Consider the following 22,953-nt stretch of genomic DNA (forward strand, 5'->3'; position numbering starts at 1 on the left):
TTAAATAATTTCATCTATTGATTTCTTTCTGAATTTCTTTCCTTTCCTTAATCAACAAGTCATCCCTCTATAACAATGGATGAAGAAAAAAAATGTGGCTTACCAAAGCTAAGCAACATATCATTTGAATCTGACATGTTATAATGTCCCACATCCTTAATCCCTTACCTCTTCAAAACGGAAGGGAGGTGCATGTTTTCATGTCTTCTTTTTTTAAAACCCTTACTTTCCATCTTAGAATCAATACTATGTAATGGTCCCAAGGCAGAAGAATGGTAAGGGCAAGGTAATGGGGGTTAAGTGACTTGCCCAGGGTCACACAGTTATGAAGTGTCTGAGGCCAAATTTGAACCCAGGACCTCCCATCTGGCTCTTTATTCATTGAGCCATCTAGTCGCCCCCTTTACCTTTATTATATAGCATTTAAAATATGCCACTAACAATTCTCTTATTGATGGACAGGTGGTTGGCCACAGTTTTTAAAAATAATAGTCTTTTATTTTTATATCACTGTCTCTGTTGAATATATCTCTTCCCCTATATTTCACCATCCCTGATTTGAATCCTCCCTTATTACCAAGAAAACAAAAAACAGGTCCAGAAAATATCTGATAAAATGACCACAATCCACAATGTGTACAAATTCTGCCCTAATAGTTGCTCAGCCCTCTGCCAAAAGGAGGAAGACATGTTTCATTATGCCCATTATCAATGGATATCTAATTTGTTTCTAGTTTATTGCTAATGTACACACACAAACGTCAGGGCACATTTTATTGGGGGAGACGAGAGGACAAGATCTAGCAAGAATTTTTTGAGGTCACCAAAAAGGTAGTGGCAATAATAGGCGTGCCCCCAGTTCAGTCTCTGTCTATACTACCAATATTATCTTTGTTGTTAGAAATATTTAGAAAAACAAGAGGGAGCAAGACCTCTCAGTTGTTCTCATTTTCCCTCTGCATATCTGAAACTTGCTTTCTCTTATATTATGACTTAATAGTGAAAACCACTGATGAAAAAAAGTGAGGGCTGATCCATTGGAGAATGGATGAAGAGATTGTGGTACATGAATGTAATGAAATATCGTTCAATAAAAAATGCTGCTGAGTAAAACAAACAAAATCACAAAAGCAATATGCATAATGATTTTAATAAATGGAAACTTACTAAAAAGAAGTCAAACACAAGTAACTAAAAACTAAAACTGGTCTCCAAGAACACATAGTGAAGACATGCCTTTTCTATTTCAACAGAGAGATGGATAATAGGGCAGAATCTTACAAACATTGCAAATTGTGCCAATTGTCATTTCCAACTCCAGAATTCTCTTTTGCACACCTTTGCTTCTCCACTTACATAGCCACCACTATAGTTCAGGCCATGATGGCAACTCACCAGGACCAGTGTAATAGCTTCCTAATTGGTCTCTGTCATGTATCTTCCTACTTGAGATAGCACAATATGGACAGTCAGGAAAACTTGAGTTTAATTCTCACTATAGACACTAGCTGTGTGACCTTGGACAAATCACTGAATCTCACAGAATCTCATTTTCCTTATCTGAAAAATGGAAGGATTATATCTGATGCTTCCAAGGTCAGCTCCAAAAATCTGTGATGAGATGCCAAAGTGAATTTATTGACCTCCTACTCTGTAAACTCCAGGGGCTTCCTATTACCTCCAAGATCAAATAAAAACTTCCCTGACACTGAGTGTTTTTCAGAACCTGATCCCTTCCTAACTTTCAGGTTTTATTACCCATTTTCCCTGGCCACACGAGCTATGATAGAGCCATCCTGACCTTCTTATTGCATACACGGTCCTCTATCTACCATAGCAATGTCTTCCACTGGTTGTCCTCCATGTCTGAAATGCTCTTCTTGGAATCTCTCATTTTCTTCATGACACAATTCGAGCACCTGCTTTGGGATCTTTCCTATTTCTGCAAGTTTCTGGCGCCTCCCTTACAATTTTATCTCAGACCTATTTTATATGTTTTGTCTAAATCTATACTTATATGTGCTTGCTTCCTCATTAGAATGTAAATCTCTTGAAAACACACTTGGGTATTTGTAAGTCCAGAACTTAGCACAACACCTAGTACACAAGCCCAATAAATGCTTGATTAGTCAAAAAAGACATCAATACAACTTTTAAAAAAAGATAACAATTAGTAGATTAACTTTCTTGAGACAATCTCTTTTATGTTATTGCCCCATTCCAAACGATATAGAATCTCATCTGGCTGGGAAAAATCCTCGAGTTTTATAGACGTCCAATTGCTTAAATCTACAATTGCTAAGGTATCAAATAGACTTTTGGAAGCGCTGGGAACTACAAAAGTGCAACCTACCAAAGAACAAACAAATGAGTAAGTAACAAAAATAAATGAAATCCCTGTATCGTCTGTTTCCAGGTTCCTTCCATGCCCCTCCCACATTATCAGGCATAGGAGGTTTCCAGGTACTAGAGAAGTAGAAGAACCTTTTCAACATTAACTTCAAGGAAATCCCCAGTCTCCATCATCCATCTTAAATAGGGAAAGAGAACACAAATGAACTTACACTGACCTTTGCTTCATTAATATAAATGGATTTTTTTCACAGATATAAACTCAAAAATGTTTTGTTCATGACAATAAGCAATAAGTCATGTCTATGGAGCAATTACATTGTTATAAAGTACTTTTCATGTTTGTTTATTAGAAAACAGCCTTCAGCATTTGGAATTATGCCCAAAGGGCTTTTGATTCTGCAACACCACTATTAGGTTTGTATTCCAAAGTGAATTAAAAAATGGGAAAGGACCTGTTTTGTATAAAAATATTTATAGCTGCGCTCTTTGTGGTAGCAAAAAAAAAAAGGAAAATGAGGGGATGAACTCCAATTGGGGAATGGCTGAACAAATTGTGGTATATGCTGGTAATGGAATACTATTGTGCTCAAAGGAATCATGAAAAGGATGATTTCAGATCAGAAAGAACTGGAAAGACCTATGTGAACTGATGCAGACTGAAATAAGCAGAACCAGAACATTATCCATAGTAACTGAAATATTGTTGGTTGTTCAAATATGATACACTTTGCTACTAACAGCAATACAATGATCCAGGACAATTCTGAGGGGTTTATGAAAAAGAATGTTATTCTCCTCTAGAGAAATAACTATTGGAGTAAGAATGTAGATGAAAACGTATGATTTATCACTTGTCTATTTGGGTGTATGATTGGGGATTTTGGTTTTATAAGATTATTCTCTTACAAAAATGAACATAGAAATATGTTTTGAGTAATCTAATATATGTATAACCCAGTGGAATTGCTTGTCAATTCTAGGGGCGGGGGGAGGGGGAGGGAGAAGAGGAAGACAACATGAATCATACAACCTGAAAACGTATGTGTAAATTTGTTTTTGGAATAAAGGTAAAATTTAAGAAAAAAAAATAATTGGCCTTCAAATGATAAAAGCTTCAAATGTTTTATGGAAATTAAAAGCTCTCAAGCATATGCTCTTTTAGTAAAGATTTTAATATGATATGCATAGAGAGCCAGGTGCCTGAGAATGAGCAATATGTGAATAAACAAATTAAAAGGCTTACTTGGTATAAATGCTTAGTGCCAATAAATAGCTCCTTTCCAAAGTTAAGGTATCATTTGAAGAACCACAAGAAATTTATGGTGAAATACCTGAATAAGAATGCCTTTCAACTAATCTAATCTCAGTTTGTCTTCTGTAATATGGTCCAGATCTGTCTTTTCATCACTGTGGTGAACTTCCTGGTTTGGAAATTCTTTCCACTGATACAAATTGGTACTTTGTCCAAAACATTTTTTTAATACAAATTTGTTTGTTACATCAAAATACTCAGGAAACTCCCTCCTTCCATCCCTAGACTAAAGAAGGCACAATCTGACAAAAAGATACATGTATATATAAAACTATGGCTTATTTATTTCTATTTATCATCTCTTTTTCTGCAGGTAGAAATATTCAAGTCATTCTTCAACTATTTCTGTTGTGGTATATAATATTTGCTTGGCTCTGCTACTTTTACTCCTCATAATTTCATGTAGATATTTCCATGTCTTTCTAAAGTCAATCTACTCATCATTTCTTACACTGAAGTAGTATTTTACTACAATATATCACGGCTTGTTTAATCATTCCCCAATTATTGGCCACCCCTTCATCCAGTTCTTTGCCACCACAAAGAAAGCTGCTATAAATATTTTATAACATGTAAGTTCTTTTCCTTTTCCCCAATCATCTTAGGAAATAAACCCAATAGTGATATTGCTAGATCAAAAAGTATATACAGTTTTATAATTCTTTGGGTATAATACCAGATTGCTTTCCAAAATAGTTAAACCAGTTTACAGTTTTACCAACAGTAGGGTCCCTATTTTTCCATATCTCCACTAACATTTGTTATTTTGCCCCTTCATCATTTTAGCCAATCTGATAGATATCTCAGAGTTGTTTTGATTTGCATTTCTATAATCAATGATGATTTACAGCATTTTTCTTATACCTACACATAGCTTTGATTTCTTTATCCAAAAAGTCTATTTGTGTCTTTTGACTGTTAATCAGTTGAAGAATGTCTTATAGTCTTATACATTTGACAAAATTCTCTATATATTTTAGATATGAGACCTGTCTATAAACTATAAACTGTCTATAAACCTGTCTATAAAAAAAGAGAAACTGTCTATAAAATTTTTTACCACTTTCCTGCTTTCCTTTTGATCTTAGCTACGATAATTTTATTTGAACAAAAAATTTTAAATTTAATGTATTCAAAATTATCCATTCTAGATCTCACAATGCTTTCCATTTCTTTCTAACTCATAAATTCTTCCCATATATAATCTGATAAGTAAAATGTTCCCTTTTCACTTAATTTGCCTACATCATCTCCTTTTATATCTAAATCGTGTATTTATTTTGATCTTATCTTAGTAAACGATGTAAGATATTAGTCTATATCTAGTGTCTGCCAAATATTTTCTAATTGTCCCGTTAAGTTTTTCTTTTACCAAATAATGAGTTCTTATCCCTAAAACTAAGATCTATATTTTTGTCCAATACAAGGTTGCTATAATCTTTTATTATTATTTGTTGCATGTCTCTTCTGAAACACTGATCTACCTTTCTATTTCTTCCTATGACTTGTTCTTTAAACATACTCATTCTCAAAGATTGAGTTATTTAATCTTCATTTATCTTTTATTCTGTGTTTCCATTGTCTTTTTTTCAAGGGAACATTAATAAGCAAAACTATTAATATAATTACATATAACTAACATAATAATAATAAACAAAAATAAAAACATTCCTACATTTTTACAAAGAAATGACAAGAAATAAGACAAAACATTAAGATGGACAAATAGACAACACAATGGGATGTCTACATGGTACATATTTTACTGCCCTCCACTCTTTTAGGGAGGGAGTTTTCCCTAAGGGCTTAAAAACTGTTATTATAGAAATTCCTTCAAAGGGAACATCTCCCAACTTTATTTCAAATACATGGATATGGAACTCTGAGGACATTTCCCACCTTTTAAAATTTTTAATTCCCCCACATAAATTGGGGAGCTCTGAGCTCCAATTTGGAAGAAGGGCACAAAATAGACAAAACACACAATTGTTTGCTTACCCTTTTCTGTTTCTCCAAGAAGAATTGACTGTAGTTAGAGAGTTTATATACAACTGTCACCCTGAAAGCTCTCTCTTTGGGGACAAATTTGTCCTTCTTTTGGACTCCTGGATTAGAGAAAGGTTTCTGGCAGGGTTCTGAAACATTGTTCTACTCCCTATTCCACCCAGAGTTGCCAAACTGTAGCATCCATATTTTTACCCAATAAAGAATATGAGGCCAGATCTCTGGGAATAACATTGTTTATTAAGAGATTAACATATCTGCTGACAAAGAATGACTCTCTCACTGGCCTCTTAAGTGAAAAGATCATGGAGAGCTGGGTTTATAAAGGGAGGAGCATCCCCTTTCTGACTGGCCTGACAGTTTGACCTTAGGATCTCCCCTGCAAGTCTGCATTGGTGGATATTTCAAGAAAGAAAGTGGACTTTTAGACCTCAACTTTTCTCTTCTTATATATGGATCTCACAAGGTTAGCTAGAACTCACTGATTTCCCTTAAAAAAAAAAGTTCCTGTTTATAGATAACTAAGGAGCACAGTCTCCACCTAGCCTCGAACAGAACCTAGACCAGTGAGATGCCTTCAGGACTTGGAGTAAATTATGTTAGCTTGGAAGCTGGAAGGCCTCCTAAACAAAAGATTTAAGAAAGGTTTCATATAGAAATTATTACAATTCAACATTAATTTTCCTCAACTTTCATTCATTTTATATAATAGAATGGTTAATTACTCTAAGTTTCCATTTTGAAAACTCTGGGGATGAAATTATCATCCATTCTACATTAAATTAATTCTTAAGTCATTAAGTCATCACACAAAAAAGTATCTGAGGCCAGATTTGACCTTAGGACCTCCTGTCTTTAGGTTTGGCTCTATATTCACTGATCCACCTAGCTGCCCCCTTTACCTTTATTTTTTAAACATAGTTTGCATCATGGACCAGAAGAGCTTTGTTAATTAATAAGAGGGCTAAAAATGTAGTAAGAATAGTAAGAGGGCTGACTCTAGCTGGTTTGGGAATGCAGTGTTGCATCTTCCACCTCAAACCATTTTCACAGGAAGTCTGCTCCTATACCTGAAATGTATTTCTTCATTTCTACCTGGTAATTCTTGTTTTCCATCAAATATCAGCCACCTCTTCCAAAATGTCTTCCCTGGTTTTTAGTACTCTCCTTCACTTCAGTTTTCTTTATACAACTCTTATTTGTATACACATGACATCCTCACCCCCCTACTCCGACCCTCCAGGAATTTATAAACCTCTTTAAAGCAAGGTCTATTTCCTTTGAATCTTTGTTACCAGAGACTATCATAGTATCTTGCAACAAAAAGTACACCATAATTTTTTAAACCTGAGCTATAATTTCATTAGTGTAGAGAGATTCTGGTGAAGAACTTTCTCTATTAATACTTATTAGCAACTATTTTGCAATTTATCATCTTAGAAGGGCTAAATGCATAGAGAACCAGACCTAGATTCAAATCTAGCATCAGACTATTCCTAGCTGTGTGACCCTGGGCAAGTCACTTAAACCCTCACTGCCTAGCCTTTAGTGTTGTTCTGCTTTGGAACCAATATAGAGTATTTATTCTAAGATAGAAGGTAAGGGTTTAAAAAATCTATAATTCTAGAGAGTTGTGTGGGTCACAGAGAGGTAAAGAACTTGCCCAATATCACCCAGGCATCTCTCCTGACATTTTTTTTTTGTGAATTGTTCAGGTTTCTGGGACCAAGAAGGACACGTATAAGTCTTTTTTCTCCCTGAAGCATTTGTAGGCAGGGTATTCCAAAAAATCTAAGAGAAATTTTTAATTTTAGTAGCTTAAAACTGTATTTTTGAAGGGTGCTGAACTTGGAGCTGTGATGTCCCTCCCAAATCTTGTCCTCTCCAGGCTACCATTCCTTCAATTGAAGTCTTCTCATAAGACTTGTTATTCAGGTCCCTCACTCTCCTGATTGCCTTTTTCTAGGTCCTCTCCATCTTGTGAATGTCCTTCTTTCAAATATGGAGTACAAAAATAAACATTATATGCCTGCTATTATCTTACCAGGACAGAATTAATCCCCTTTCCTGCTGTCAATGATGTCTCTCTCAACAATATAAGGATAAGACCTGTCAACTGAGGCAAAGTATTTTACTTTAGCTTGAAATGAAAATTTCATCCTATCTTTATTTTCTTTGCAAAATGAATGGAAAAAAAAGCACTGTGAGTTAATAGCACTTGCTCTAAGTATTTTAAAATTTTAGTCTCTCTAATGTTTAATGCAATCTAAGATTATGTGAATTTTTTTGGCTACTGCATTGTGTTGTTGAATCATAATGAATTTGCAGTGCACTAAAACCCTCAGCTCTTTTTCAGACAAACTTCTAAAGACACGCCTTCCCAACCTTGCACGAATTAAGATGATTTTTTGGAACCTAAATACTGTATATGGCTTTATAGTTATTCCTATGAAATTCCATCTTCTTCGATTCAGTCCATTTTTCTTAAATACACACTGTCACTTGGCATGCTGAATATTCCTATGAGATTTGTTGCTGGAAATTTGATGAGCACACAACCCGTGACTTTATCCAAATCATTCACAAAAATGTTCAACAGCACAGTGCCAAAGATAGATCTGTGAAGCATTCCACTTACAGCTTTATTTTCTTCCACCTTCACTGACATCCACCATTTAATGATTATTCTTTGGGCCTGGCCACTAGCCCACTCTCTAACATGACTATAAGGAACTCCATTTTGTCCACTGTAATACCATTCCCCACTTTTATCTTCACTCCCTCCTGCAACCCTTCAGTGAAAGCACTAATTAAAGAGTAACTCTAAGGCAATCTCCTAGCAAATAAACCAGAGAACACAAAAAAGGGCATGCAGATAGGTGGTTAGTCAATAGTGTTGGGTCCAGAATCAGGAAGGCCAGAGTTTAAATCTGGTCTCAGACACTATCTAGTTGTATGGCTCTGCAAGTCATTTAACCCTGTTTGCCTCAATTTCTTCATCTGTAAAATGAACTGGAAAAGGAAATGGCAAACCACTCCAGTATCTTTGCCATTAAAACCCCAAAAGCAGAGACATAGAATTAGCCATGAATGAAACAACTGAAAATACAAATAAATTTGATCCTAAAAACTGCAACAAGACTATTAGAACATCAGCATCAGAACACAACCATTTCTCCCCTTTGTATAAATTTATTTCTGGCTTAGAAAATGTACATAAGTACAGGCAAAAGAAGCACTATTCATGACCCATTTGTGACAAAAAAGAAAGATTTAGGCTAATGGATTCATCTTAGTTATATTCATGAACTAGTCATTAGGTATGTATCGAGAAAACTCAGAAACAAAGTGAACAAAAAAAAAAAGATGGAACATCAGAATGGATACTATCCTCAAACATGAGCTTTTGGGTATTCCTAAAATGTTTTTATTTCCAAAATGTTTATCATGGTGAGTCACAACTTGGGCTTACAGATGGCTTTTGTAATAAATAACAAAAGAGAAAGGAGAAGATAGCATTGTTATTTTACAATTCAGACTCTATCTTGTGAATAAGTTAAGGACAATGGCTCCAGTTTAATTCCATTTCTATCACCTCTATAATTATGTGTACATAGCTCCTGTTATAAGCAGGTTTAAGGAACACTAGATAGGCATGTGTTTTGTAAGTTATACCTAACTGGAAACAAAACCTCTATGATAATAATAATAATAACATCTTGCTTCTAACAAGTCTTTCAAGTTGGATTAGTTGTAATGTTAGAAGAATCCATCTATTGATATAGAACCAAGGACTACTGTGTAAAAAGAAATGCCAGTTTGGCCTCTGAGAATGAATGTTCCCCTGATGGCTTTCCCTTCTCCAAGAATCTATTTCTAGTTTTGACATAAATTTATTAAGAAATAAGCACTTTGTGAAAAAGGCATACTGAAAAAATAAAAGGGTGAAATAAAGGTTCTTCCTCCCTCCTCCCCCCACCAAATGAGGAAGGGAAGTAGCTGATCCTATGCTCCAATTGCTAATGATCTAGAAATCTCAATCAATTGACTACAGGGAGTTAATCAGTCAACTAGCACTTACTAAGCTTCTCCTACTGCCAGTTAGGTGACCCAGTGGAGACTGCTGAGTCTGGAACCTGGAAAACTCATCTTTGTGGAATCAAATCTGGTCAAACCTGGACTCAGACATTTATTAGCCGTGTGACCCTGGGCAAGTCACGCTGTTAGTCTCAGTTTCCTCATCTATAAAATAGTTGGAGAAGGAAATGGCAAATTATATCAGTATCTGCCAAGAAATCCCCAAATGGAGACACAAAGAGTCAGACACAACTGAATAACAACAATGATGAATTAAGGAAGAGTTTGACATGACTGAAAAAATGACTGAATAACACCACCTAGAAAGGGGGAGGAGGGAGACTTTCATAAACATGCACAGTCAAGCAAAATAAACTCATATATTAATGGACATGGATAGTATGTTTCATCATGAGTCCTTTGGAATCATGTTTCATGTGTTGAAGGGAGTTCCTAAGTCTTTTGAATTTGTTTGTCCTTATAATATTGTTTCTTTTTGTAAATTGTTCTTCTGGTTTTGTTCACTTCACTTTACATCAATTTCTGCAAGTCTTCCCAAGTTTCTCTGAAACTATCCTCATCATCATTTCTTATATTTGAGAAAGACTTCTTGTAAAAGATGGGTTTTTAACTGGGACTTGAAAGAAGACCAGGAAGCAAGGAGGTGGAAATGATCATTTTGAAATTTAAATAAGTATCAGAGTAAAATACACTAATATTAGGTGAGATTGAGGTCAGCATCTAACTTCCTTTTTATATTAACTCTAATAAGCACAAATTGTTAACAGTACCCTCAAGATGTCGGCAGAATAATACCAAACTCAAAGGAAAAGGTCTATACTGGATACTAAATCACTATTTTATTCCATATCCAAAGTTCACACTGTGCTATCCAATTTAGATTACAAACTCTTTGAAGAAAATGGTTCACACCCTCATTCAGATTCAAGTAGATTATGTGGCAACCATTCAACTAATATAACTCTTTGAAACAGTGATGAGTTTTCTTTTTTATTGTTGTTTTAATCATCTATACTTGACAAATCTTATTAAATAGGACAAATTCCAAACTAACAGAAGAGAGAATTGTACATTTCAAAAAAATAATGCAATAAATCCAACATGCCCTGCTTATCTGTGACTCTTGTATAAGTATGATTTTTCCTTTTCCTTTTTGGCATCTCATTGACTAGTTCTTCTGTCTCATGAAAATAATACCCCTTCCAATTAATAAAAAAATCTACCATATCATAAATATGCAAAATCAAGCAAAAAAATCAACACATTGGTTGGGATGGAAGTTTTATTTTGATCTCTACTCTCAACCTCCCATCTCTATAACATAAGGCTAGTTTTTCCTTATGTACGTTTAAAGTTTTTTTGAAACTACTTTGAGACTTAATTGGCTCTGGGAATTAAACAATGGATCAGGCTGTTGACATCATCACAACCTGAGTACAAAACAGTCATAAGGAGCTACAGGTGTTTCTGGCTCCTCTTATTCTGGCTGACTACCATAGGTAACTCAGGGTAAGGGAAGCTTGACTCAACTCAACTTCAATGTGTCTTCAATGTGAAATCCTTCTCCCTCCAGGGCTATACAAATTTATTATTTTTGGGGGGTCTGTTGAAAGGAATATAAGTATCTCATTTTACTTCCACATTCAACTTACACTATCAAGGAACTGGCCAGAACATGGGCCATGTAAAAAATCCCTTCCTTCTTTAATCCATCTGGGTTATAGGCCTAGTAACAATACCATTGGGTCAAAGGGTATTTTAGTAATGTCTGGGGTACCAATCCAAAGCACATTCCAGAAATGCTGAATTTAGAGCTCCCCCAGCACTGCCTAAGTGTGCTTGTCCTCATAGCCCCTCTAATAGTCTTCACTTTGCTTCTTTGTTGTCTTTAGTATCACCATCTGAGGCAAAAACTTTAAGCCCTTACTTTCTGTCTTAAAACTGATACCACCCATCATTTCTAAGGCATAATAGCAGCAAGGACTAGGCAACAGAGGTTAAGTGACTTGCCTAGGGTCACACAGCTGGGGAGTCTCTTAGGTCACATTATTTTAAACCCTTATCTTCTGCCTTGGAATCAATACTGTGCATTGATTCCAAGACAGAAAGAAGAGTGATAAGAGCTAGATAATAGGGGTTAAGTGACTTGCCCAGTGTCACACAGCTAGGAAGTGTCTGAGGCCAGATTTGAGGTCACATTTGAACCCAGTACCTCTTATCTCCAGGCATGACTCTCTATTGATTGAGCCATCTAGCTCCTCAGAGTCATTATAATTTAAGTTTCTATTACTAACAGTTGAAAGCATTTTAAGAAAATATGGTTGTGGAGTTTGTTTTTTTAGGAATTTTCATACCTACATGTTTCTTTCTTTTTTACCTTAACCCCTATATCTACTTAGTTGCCAAATCTTTTCAAAATTACCTTCCCAACATTTCTAATATCTATTTCATCATCTAAGCCCTCATCAGCTCTGACCTGCGCTATTCTTGTCTCCTAATTGTTCTCCCTTTATCTAAGTCTCTTACTTGATCTCCCTTTCTCCCTCCCCTCAAAAATCCACCTTTCACACAAATGTCATATCAATATCCCCAAAGTGTAGATCTAAGTCATTCCACTAATCAGGAACCTTCAGTGGTTCCCCACTGACTTTAGGAGAAAATAAAAATGCCTTCATTTGCTAGACCTTCACAATCTGGTTTTTCTGGATTTTTAACACATTATTCTCATGTCTCCTATGATCCTGCTAAACTGGCCTACTTATACTATTCCCCCTATAATATTCTATCTCTTTTACCTCCAGTCTTTCTGTAAGCTCTCTCCCTTGCCTAGAATGCTCTCTCTCTCCTCACACCTCTCTCTCTCTCTCTTTTAAACCCTCACCTTCTGTCTTAGAATAATTATTAAGTAGTTATTGGTTCCAAGGTAGAAGACCAGTAAGGGCTAGGCAATTGGGGTTTATTGGGGACTTGCCCAGAGTCACACAGCTTAGGAAGAAGTAGTTGAGGTCACATTGAACTTTGGAGTTTCCAGGTATGACTTTCTATCCACTAAGATACCTCACTGCCCTCTCACACCTATCTCTTATAGCCTCTTTCCTCAGGTGCCTTCTAACTCCTTTCCTGAGGCTACTTCTTCCTTTAAGGAGTTGTTCCCACAATCTCTGTTTTGGAGAAAAGATACAGGATCAGTCATCCCTAACTCTGAACTATGCCACAGAACCTCACTCGCCTCCTGACTCTGCTCCTGCAATATCCTTCCGCCACTAGTGAGTTCTTTCTAGAACCTCTCTTTGGGGGAAGGATCCATCTTAGCCACCCCTCATTCTCCAGATTTAGCTAACTCCTCTCCCCTCTCCCAGTTTTCAGCTACCATTTCATGTGTTGTTCTCCCCCATTAGAATATAAATTCCTGGAGAGCTGAAACAGTCTTTTTATTTGCACTTGCATCTCCAGAACTTACCATAGTGCTTAATAAATGCTTATTGGCAGAGTAACTACTTCCCTTCTGGCTCAAGTTCTTAGGTAAAATGAAAGGCAGAACAGCAAAGAAGAACTACCTCCTTCAGGAAGCTTTTCCTGATTACTCAAGTTGTTAATGACTCTCCTTCCTCTATCAACAGGTATTAATTTTATACATATTCGGCCAGCTGGGTGGCTCATTGGATAGTCCTGGAGATGGGAGGACCTGAGTTGAAATCTAGCCTCAGACATTTTTCTAGCAGTGTGACCCTGGGCAAGTCACTTAATCCCAATTGCCTGGCCCTTGCTATTCTTCTGCCTAGGAACTGATACTTAGCATCTAAGACAGAAGATAAAGGTATTTTAAGAAAGAAATTGCATATATCTTGTTTTTATTGTATTTTATTAGCCATAGAGGCCATGGTATTTCCTTCTTGTAGGATTCAAGTTCTCTGAGGATGAGGTCTGTCATACTTTAATATTAATATACACAATGCCAGCTGTGTGGAGTGAGAAATTAGTGTTATTCTCAAGTTATTAAAAGTTGTTAATGCCTTTCTATTTTCATCTTGTTATCCCTACCCAGTACCTCCCAAATTAAGAATTACTTCTTTTTAAATGATATTTCTTCTTCCTCACTATTTCCTCTCCTTTATACCACAGATAAATGGACTTCCTTAAAAACAATGGCGTACTTTTAACAAAGGGCACATTTCCTCCAAAATTCAGAATTTATAATAATATACAATTGTGTATGTGGAAGGGGCAGGGCTAGGGAGAGGAGTGACTGGAAATTTATCCTAAAATAACTTTGTTTTGGTTTAAATGCGATTAGAATTGATTTACTCTCTAAAAGTTCTTTCCTTTAGAGTTACAAGGGATATTAATTCCTCTAGTCTCTTATTCTACAGATGAGAAAATTAAGGTCCCAAGCAGTAAATAAAATGACTTTTTTGGCATCACACAAGTTTGTGAGTGGTAGGGCTAGGACTTGAACTCAAATGTCTCACTCCAAAGCCAGTGTTCTTTTCATTTTATCACTCTGCCTTCTTCATTTCCAAACAGGGTAGAAATATATGAGTATGGGGAAAGGAGCAGCCAGGATGAATTAGTTCAGAGCAATCCCTCATCCCCACCCCATCAGCCATTGCCTCCTCACTATATTCTTGCCCCAATTTTCCAAAGCCCTTCTCTACAGGCTTAGCCATTTCATGGCAGCAACAATAATTGGAAAACATTTTGTTTTCTAGCTTAACAGAACTCTCCATCTTCTCAGTTATTGATCTAGCTTTCCTCTCCATGCATTTGAACAAATGGGCTAGCCCCTTCCCCACCCCTGGAATACTCTCTTTCCTCTCATTTCCTCTTCTTCAAGACTCACCCCAGAAACCATTTTCTCAAGGATGACTTTCTTGACCACTTTTTCCAAGAAGTGATCCGTCACCACCACCCCAAGACCTTAACCCCCTTCTTTTTTAAAAACCTCTTTCATATTTATTGCCAAGAACCCAACCAAGCTGGACTGAGAGACAAGAGGTTCACTATGACAGTCACCCCCAGAAATGGGCAAAACGATTCACTGACCCCAGAGATACAGAAGGATCTTGTCACAAACATCAATGAAAAGCCCCAAGTTTATCACTGATTATGAGCATTACCTATTCCTTCCTAACAACCTTAGGGTAAGACTAAAGAGTCATTGCTCTCAAGCTGCCAGGGAAAGGCATTAGAAAGTTGATTGAGGACCAAAGGCATAATAGCAGTTCATTCAGATTGATTTTGCCTGGAAGAGTCTCCTTTACCACCAGAATCAATGTGTTTCTTTTTCCAAGCCAAACATAGTTATACAGACATTCTTGGGGAAGAAAGCTTCCAAATTAATACACACTATTAAAAATAAACAGTTCTTGCTCCCCTCCAACTTTGCAAAGTAAATTATTCAACCTTCTTTTTTGGAAGATTCAGGATCTAGAATAAAAACTCTTAATTTTTCTCTTTTTTTAACATTTCTCTTTCAAGTAATAGCTAAGGACTTTTTTTATGTGCCTCATGTTAAAATGGTATTAATTTAAAAGAAGTTTTAAGGGAGAAGTTGGCATGGAAGAGGGCATCAAAGGAACATTATTCCCTGTCTTGCAAAGACATGTCACTGATTTAAGTGGCCTGTGTTCTATTTCCAGCCCCTCCCCATCCATTGAGAAAGCAAGAAATGGTACCCCTTGTACATCATGCAAATATTTCCAAATTAGCCATGTTAAAAAAAAAAAAGGAAAAATTGCTTCAGTCCTCGTTCACTATAAGTCCATCAGTTTTATGTCTGGAGGTGGACTGCATTTTATATCACGAGTCTTTTGGAGATGTGGTAGATATCTGTACTGATCAGTTACTAAGTCTTTCATAGTTGATCATCTTTACAATACTACCGTTTCTGTGTAGATTGTTCTCCTGCTCCCAAGACAGAAAGTAAGGGTTAAAAAAAAAAAGCCTATTACTCAGGATAGCTAGGTAGCACAGTGGATTAAGCCTGGAGTCAGGGGGACCTGGGCTCAAATCTAGCCTCAAATACTTCCTAGCTATGTGACCCTGGGCAAGTCACTTAACCCTGATTTGCCCAGCCCTTTTGTTTTTCTGTCTTAGAATTGATATTAGGACAGAAGGGTTTTAAAAAAAGAAGTCCATTATTTTACATCACTGGGAGACCTTTAACCTCTTTTAGGAAATGTATACCATAGGGAACAGATGAAATTCAACTCAACACTTTTAAATGTTAAAATTCCACTTTATTAGCATTAAATGAATAATCTGGCACTACTAGAAATGCTTGAAATGTCACTAGAAGCCAGTGCTAGTTCCTCACATTTATTTTCATTTACTGAATCTCTGATAAAAAGAGGAATGCCTAGATGGTGACCTATTGGTGTGTAGACCTTAAGAAAATGTCACCTTAGTAGTGAGAATGACATTAAATATTTTACTATAGCAGCTGCTCAGAACAAAGCAACGTAATGTGTATCCATTACCAAGCTGTTTTCAGATGTGCTGAGTAAAGAAGTACCTTCTCAGAGGCTTCATAATGTTTTTCTAAATATCAACCTATAAAAAGGTGCTTTCTAGAGAGTGCCATACAATGAAGAATAAACCTTGAATTTTGCAGAAATATTAAAGTGTTAAATTCAGAAACAGAAACTGTATTTACACCTGACACCTACGTCACAGTATACTCCTTCTATCTTGCCAAGAGAGAAACTCCATACCGGATGGCCCAAAATAGACACCAGTTGTTTATCAACAAGTGAGTAAAATGCATTTGTATATAGGAACAGCTCAATGTAGTTTTTAAAGCATTTTAAGCATAGCTGATCTTTTCATGGTTCTATTTACTTCTTATAGCCTAAATATTTCAAAATTGTGAACCATACAAATATTACAACAGTTAGGAGAAAATATGAAGTTACTATAACCTAAATTTTCCATTTTCCTCCTCTTAAAGAAAGCAGTTTTGTACAGTATAACCCCTTTATACTTTTCACAGTTTCCTACCATTTGTTCATTCAGGAATTTAATGGTTGCTTCCTGATTATCTCTTATCACCTGCAACAATGTCTCCCTTCCCCCAAAATTCTCCTAGACCATATGGAATAGAGTTAATCCACAAAGGTACTGAGATTGAGTATGTGAGGCTTTCCCTGGCAGAGGTTGTACTCCCAAGGTACAACTGTAACTAAAATGGTGTTGGATTCTTAGGTTTCAAAAGCCTGTATAATCTACACTATGCTTTAAGATAAAACTGGCTACTTATATTTCACTCTACAGTTTACAAAATATCTTCAAGTGCATTGCCTCATTTCATAATAGGATTCATAAGAGCACATTAAGATTTACAAAGAATTGTACAAATAGTATCTCAATTGATTCCCATGCCATGGGAGGTAGATGCTATTATTAACACCATTTTAGAGATAAGGAAACTAAGCATATTATTTGCAAAGGGTCACATAGCTAGTAAATGTCTGAAGCTAGATTTGAACTCAAGCCTTCCTAACTCCAGCTCCAGCACTTTATGCACTGAGCCACCTCCATGTTCCATAAAATACTAGCAATACACTGAACATGGAATGAAATGTGACAAAATGGGGTGGGTAAACCACCCAGATTTGGAGTAGAGGTCCTAGGTGCAAATTTCAGCTCTTTTAATATGCTCTTGCATCAAGTCACTTAACCTCTTTTGGTCGCAGATTCTTCACCTTAAAACGAAGAGGTTGGACTAGATAGATGACTTGTAAGATCCTTTCCTAGCTTTTATCCTATGTCCTAATTACTAATTATAATTATTTCTACTGAAAAATAAACTCTTAACTCAGACATACTCAGAATGCCAGAAACACATCTTTCTCTTCATGAAGTGAAGGGCTGCCTCCCTTAGAAACAACACCAGAGAGAAGATGTTCCACTTGGATAGGGAAGGGTGACCTACATACTTCAGAATACCAGGATTCTACTCCTGCACATCTGTATAATCTCAGATCAGCTTAAGAGAAGTCTGTCACTCTAAGTCAATCATTTCCAGATGATCAATAGCATAGAACAGTTCCTAGGATAAGAGATTTACATTTGGAAGGAGACTTCATGGCCATTTGGTCCAATCTTCTCAATTTCAAGATAAAGAAAATTGAAGTACCTCAGAGGTTAAATGACTTGCTAAAGGGCACTCATGGGGGAAATGACTTGATTTGAATCCAGATCCATTATCCCTGTGCAATCAGAGAAGAAGCTTCTGACTCATATGTCACATATGACTGATGTTCACAAATTGGTACTAAAATTGGTACTAAAAGAGGAAAGCTAGATGGTACAGGGGATAGTGTGTCAGGTCTGACTAAGATACACTGTGGTACAATTGAATATAATGGACTTCTCTACTAATAGCAATGCAATGTTCCAGGTTAATTCTGAGGGACTTATGAGAAAGAAAGCTTTTCATATTCAAAGAACTGTGGGAGTAGAAACCCAAAAGGAAAATAGCTGCTTGATCACATGGGTTGAGGGGGATATGATTGGGGATGTAGATTCTAAATGATCACCCTGGTGCAATTATCAATAATATTGGAAATGGGTCTTAATCAATGACACATGTAAAACCCAGAGGAATTGTGTGTTGGCTATGGTAGGGGGGAGGATGAATGGTTGGGGAGTTGGGGGAAGGGAGGGAAATTACACAAATCCTGTAACCATGGAAAAATATTAATTAATTAAATATAAATTTCCAAAACTTAAAAAAAAGATGACTCTTCTTCTTAAGTGCAAGACACTAGCTGTATGACTGTGGGCACATCACTTAACCCTGTTTGTCTCAGTTTCCTTATCTGTGAAATGAGCTGGAGAGAGAAATGGCTAATCACTCCAGTATCTGCCAAGAAAACCTCAAATGGAGTCTGGGACAGTTGGGCACAACAAAACAACAAAACTCATAATACTTGAGAGTCTCATTCTGGACTAAATAGGAAAGAAGAAACAAATCCTCTTCTGCTCTAGGACTTTTGCTGTATTCTCCCAAAAGTTGTTACTTTCTGCTAGTGAATAAAATCGTAGGTTGTATAGCAGCAGTGGTATGATGAGCTAGGCTTGGGATTGTATTATGTGATGATTTAAGGTTTGCAGAGCTCTTTACAAACACGTCAGCTGATACTGGCCACAGCCCTGGAAAGAGATGGATGCTACCATTATCTCCATCTTACAGATAAGGAAGCTGAGACTGATAGAGGTGACCTGACTGAACTAGGATCATCCAACTGGTAGGTGACTGAGGCAGGATTCAAATTCAGGTTTTCCTGAGTTCCAGCCATCTATCCACGATTACACCTGACTCTGAATTAGTCACTTATCAATTATGAAACCTATATAAGTCCTTCTACATTGTGGAAAGTATTCTCTAAATCACAAAATGCAATATAAATGAGTTATTGATATGCTATAGTAGCATATAGAAATACCAGAATAATAGTAAAAAATTTAAAAGAAATAGGCATAATTCACACAATTCTTTCTGCATGGCTCTTTTTTAAAAAGAACTCTTACTTTCTGTCTTAGAATAAATACCAAGTATTAATTCCAGGGCAAAAAGAGTGGTAAATGCTATATAAGTTGGGGTTAAGTGGTTTGCCCAGGATCACATAGCTAGAAAGTGTCTTGTGCCATATTTGAACCCAGGACCTCCAGCATGTGGGTCTGACTCTCTATCCATTAAGCCACCTAGCTACTGCCCCACTTTCCAATTCTAATTGTACATTGTTCCTTCCAGAAATATCAATAAAGATATTAAAAGATGATAGTAAGCATATAACAAAAAATAATGTTCTGATTGTAAAACTTTTCACTCCTATGAAATCAATAATCTCTCAATATTCTTATTAGGAAAGATGAGAGAGACCCATCCAATCTTCAAGTTCACAGACAAGCAGATTGCTCTGAAGCTATTCTTGAGGGAGATGGGAAGACTAGACATGAATGTTAATGAATCATTTGCATATGATTTCTATATGAATTGGTTATACAGTTGGCCTATTCTCAGAGCAAGTAAATTACCAGATTAAATGCCACTGCTCTGAAGGCTATAACTAGAAGCAGGTTGAGTGGAAAAGTATGAGTTTAGCCCTAGCATTACCACTAACTAACCCCATGTTCTTAAAACAAAGCACTACTATGGACGTTCATTTCCTTTTCTGTAAAATAAAAGATTTAGATTAGGGCATCTCTGAGATCTTCCTTGCCAAGGCTAAGAGTTGTTGAATAGGAGAGCAGAGTGGATAAAATGCTGAAATTGGAATGAGAAGGAATTTGAACTCTCCCTCAGACACTTATGAATTGTGTGATACTAGGCAAGTGCCTGACTTCTCTCAGCCTCAGTTTTCTAAACGGTAACGTCAGGAAAAGGAGAGCATGTAGTTCACAGGGATGCTGTTAACAAATGCAACAATATAGACAAAGTATTCTGCAAGATATAAAGTGGTAGTTATTTCTTTTTATCCACCCACTCTCAAAGATTTAGATGCTTTAATACCAGAAATATAAAGAAAAAGTGTATGTATATATACACATATATATATGGTAGCTAAGTGGCTAGAATGAAAATGCCTGACCAGTCCCTCCCACATGCCTCCCCCTCATGCTACCCTTTAGTGATCAGATATATAGCAAAGGGAAGACAGGTTGGGCTGGCTCTTTGTTCCAGTTCTACTGAATCTAGGTGCCTATGAGAATTACAGATGGACTTGCAGTCAGCAAAGAATCCTGTGAATGGTTTAAAAAAATGTGGTCGATTGGTCAGAGAAGGGGCTTTAAGAAATGTTAAGGTGTTGCTTCTATAGCAGGATTCCTTGGGAATATACCCTTGACTTTTAATAAGCCTTACTGTTAGGTGATCTTTCTACCTAACCTAATCTACTATTGCAGCCTTCTTCCTCTTGTCTACCCCCCAGGAAGTTCAGACTGTAATCTGTGCATCCTCATATACTGAAGAGCTGTCATAAAATCTTTCCCCAGTCTTCTCTCACTCTAGACTAACTAAAACCATTTCCCCCTAGACTTTGAGTAAACAAAGGTCTTCATCCCATTTCCCCACACGTCCAAAAGGCAAAACTGGAAGGACTCAGAAAGACACTTAATTTCCATGCTGATTATAATCAGGAGGGCCAGGCAAGGGAGTCAGTTGGAAGCTCCTTGTGGTGTCAAGTTGGGAATAAGAAGCTTTGGGAGAGATTGAGTAGGAGTGAATAGTAACAGAGGGCAAAGAAGCACTACCTCCACTTGGATGGAGAACAAAGATAAGAATTAACTGTTTAACCTCAAGCATCTCCCAAAATCATTGGAAGTCTACATACCAAGGAAAACTGGATAGGTGCAGCTAGGAGTCATGAAATCTAGTGGGAAAGGATTCTTCTTCTCCAGATAGGGCAGAGATAGGGCAATGAGTTGAAGGTCAGTCAGAAAATGTTAAGGATGTTTTTTGTTTGTTTTTAAACCCTTACCTTCTTGGAATCAATATTGTGTATTGGCTCCAAGGCAGAAGAGTGGTAAGGGCTATGCAATAGGGGTTAAGTGACTTGCCCAGGGTCACACAGCTGGGAAGTGTCTGAGCCCAGATTTGAACCTAGGACTTCCCCCCTCTGGGCCTGACTCTCAATTCACTGAACTACTCAGCTGCCCCCAGGATGTTTTTCAAAAGAAGCAACTATTGCCTTTGGGGACATAGATTGATTTGTATCTACATTCCCTAACTCAGCAAGTTTATGTGCTCAGAAATTACTACTTATTAGTGGTTTGAAGTCCCTAAATTTCTTCTATTGGCAGCCTCCAAGAAAACTATTTAATGAGCTACTTTGAAATTTTCCAGTCCTTGTACTTAAGAAATTTCCCAAAGACTTCATTATTTTACAAGTGTATAGGGGAGATTAGTACTTCTGGGGTGAGGGTTTCCCAAGCCTTTTTCAGGTATTCTTTCCTCCTTTGGTATCCCAGCTGTCATCTGAGATTCCAAGAAGCTGTAACATGCACATTAGTCACACTCTAGTAAACCATCTTGGCAGATGGGCTAAACCAAGTAAGTTAGGGGGATGTCAACCACAGGCATGTGAAGGCTTCTCCCAGTGGTATACCAGATAAGAACAACTTGTTCCTAAGGCCATGAAGGGGGCAGAGGCAGGCTCTGTGGGGTACTAAGAGCTTGGGTCAGACATCTACGACACCAAGGTCAACCACTGCATCCCCAAGTCATCACCAAATCATCTTGACTTTCTCTTGCCACTGGACTCCGATAACTGGAAGAGAGTGAGGTTGACAATTCTGTGCAAGTCTGCTTCATTTACATCCAGTATATGCATAAGTCAAAAAACAGCAGCAGTGATGTCATTTTGACACTCTTCCAGCTAGAAGGGCAACAATGAGAAAATGGTTTCTAAAGTAATAATGACTGGACAAGTGACCACTCCATCGCTAAGTTCCTGACAGAAACTGGAGAAAACCATGCATAGCTGGGCATATAACCTAGTTCTTTGCTATTGATGGATGGGTAGATAGATTTGTAACGGGTTAAAGGACTAGACCCAAAGTCATTAACATCTCAGTAGCAACTTTAAGGGAGATATCTAGTGAAGTATTTCAGGGATATATTATTGTCCTTGTGCCATTTAAAACTTTTAAGTCATTGGACTTAGATAAAGATAAAGAACACATGCTTTTCCTACACATGTGGGAGTTAGTGTTAACAACACCAGATGACACAGTATAGACCCAACAAGACTTTAATAAGACCGAATGTTGGTTTCATTCAAACATGATCAAAGTTAATAGGGATAAACAAGAAGTTATCTCACAAGAACAAGATGGGGAGCATGACCAGACTGCAGTAGTTCCTGTGAAAAAAGATCTGAAGGTTTTAATGTACTTTCAGGTCATTATGAGTCAAAGGTATAATAAAGCAATCAGAAAAGGCAATTATCTCAGATTGAAGTGAGAAAGGTTCAGCATTCAGGATGAGGGAGAGAGCAAAATCATAATTGTCATTAGTGGTTGATTTAAGTTCACTTTTTAGGTAAGTGCTGAAGTGCATTCATAAAGAGTGACCATGATGAAAAAAGGGGCTCCAGTGCTACCCCACAATCAGCTGATGGGAGAAGGGCTATTGACCTTGGGAGAAGAGAAGAATGGGGTGGGGTAAGATATTTGAAGTA

General features: G+C 37.0%; 1 protein-coding gene and 1 pseudogene across 1 annotated transcript in view; one reads left to right on the forward strand and one right to left on the reverse strand.

Annotated features, from left to right (window-relative positions):
• ATP8B1 (ATPase phospholipid transporting 8B1) overlaps positions 1-22,953 on the reverse strand; it is a 135,545-nt gene that overhangs the window by 85,959 nt on the left and 26,633 nt on the right. The gene's annotated exons all lie outside the window — the stretch shown is intronic.
• LOC100022198 (stress-70 protein, mitochondrial-like) overlaps positions 22,557-22,953 on the forward strand; it is an 86,794-nt pseudogene continuing 86,397 nt past the window's right edge.

This window comes from Monodelphis domestica, chromosome 3 (genome assembly GCF_027887165.1).
Source record: "Monodelphis domestica isolate mMonDom1 chromosome 3, mMonDom1.pri, whole genome shotgun sequence".
NCBI classification, from domain to species: Eukaryota; Metazoa; Chordata; class Mammalia; order Didelphimorphia; family Didelphidae; genus Monodelphis; species Monodelphis domestica.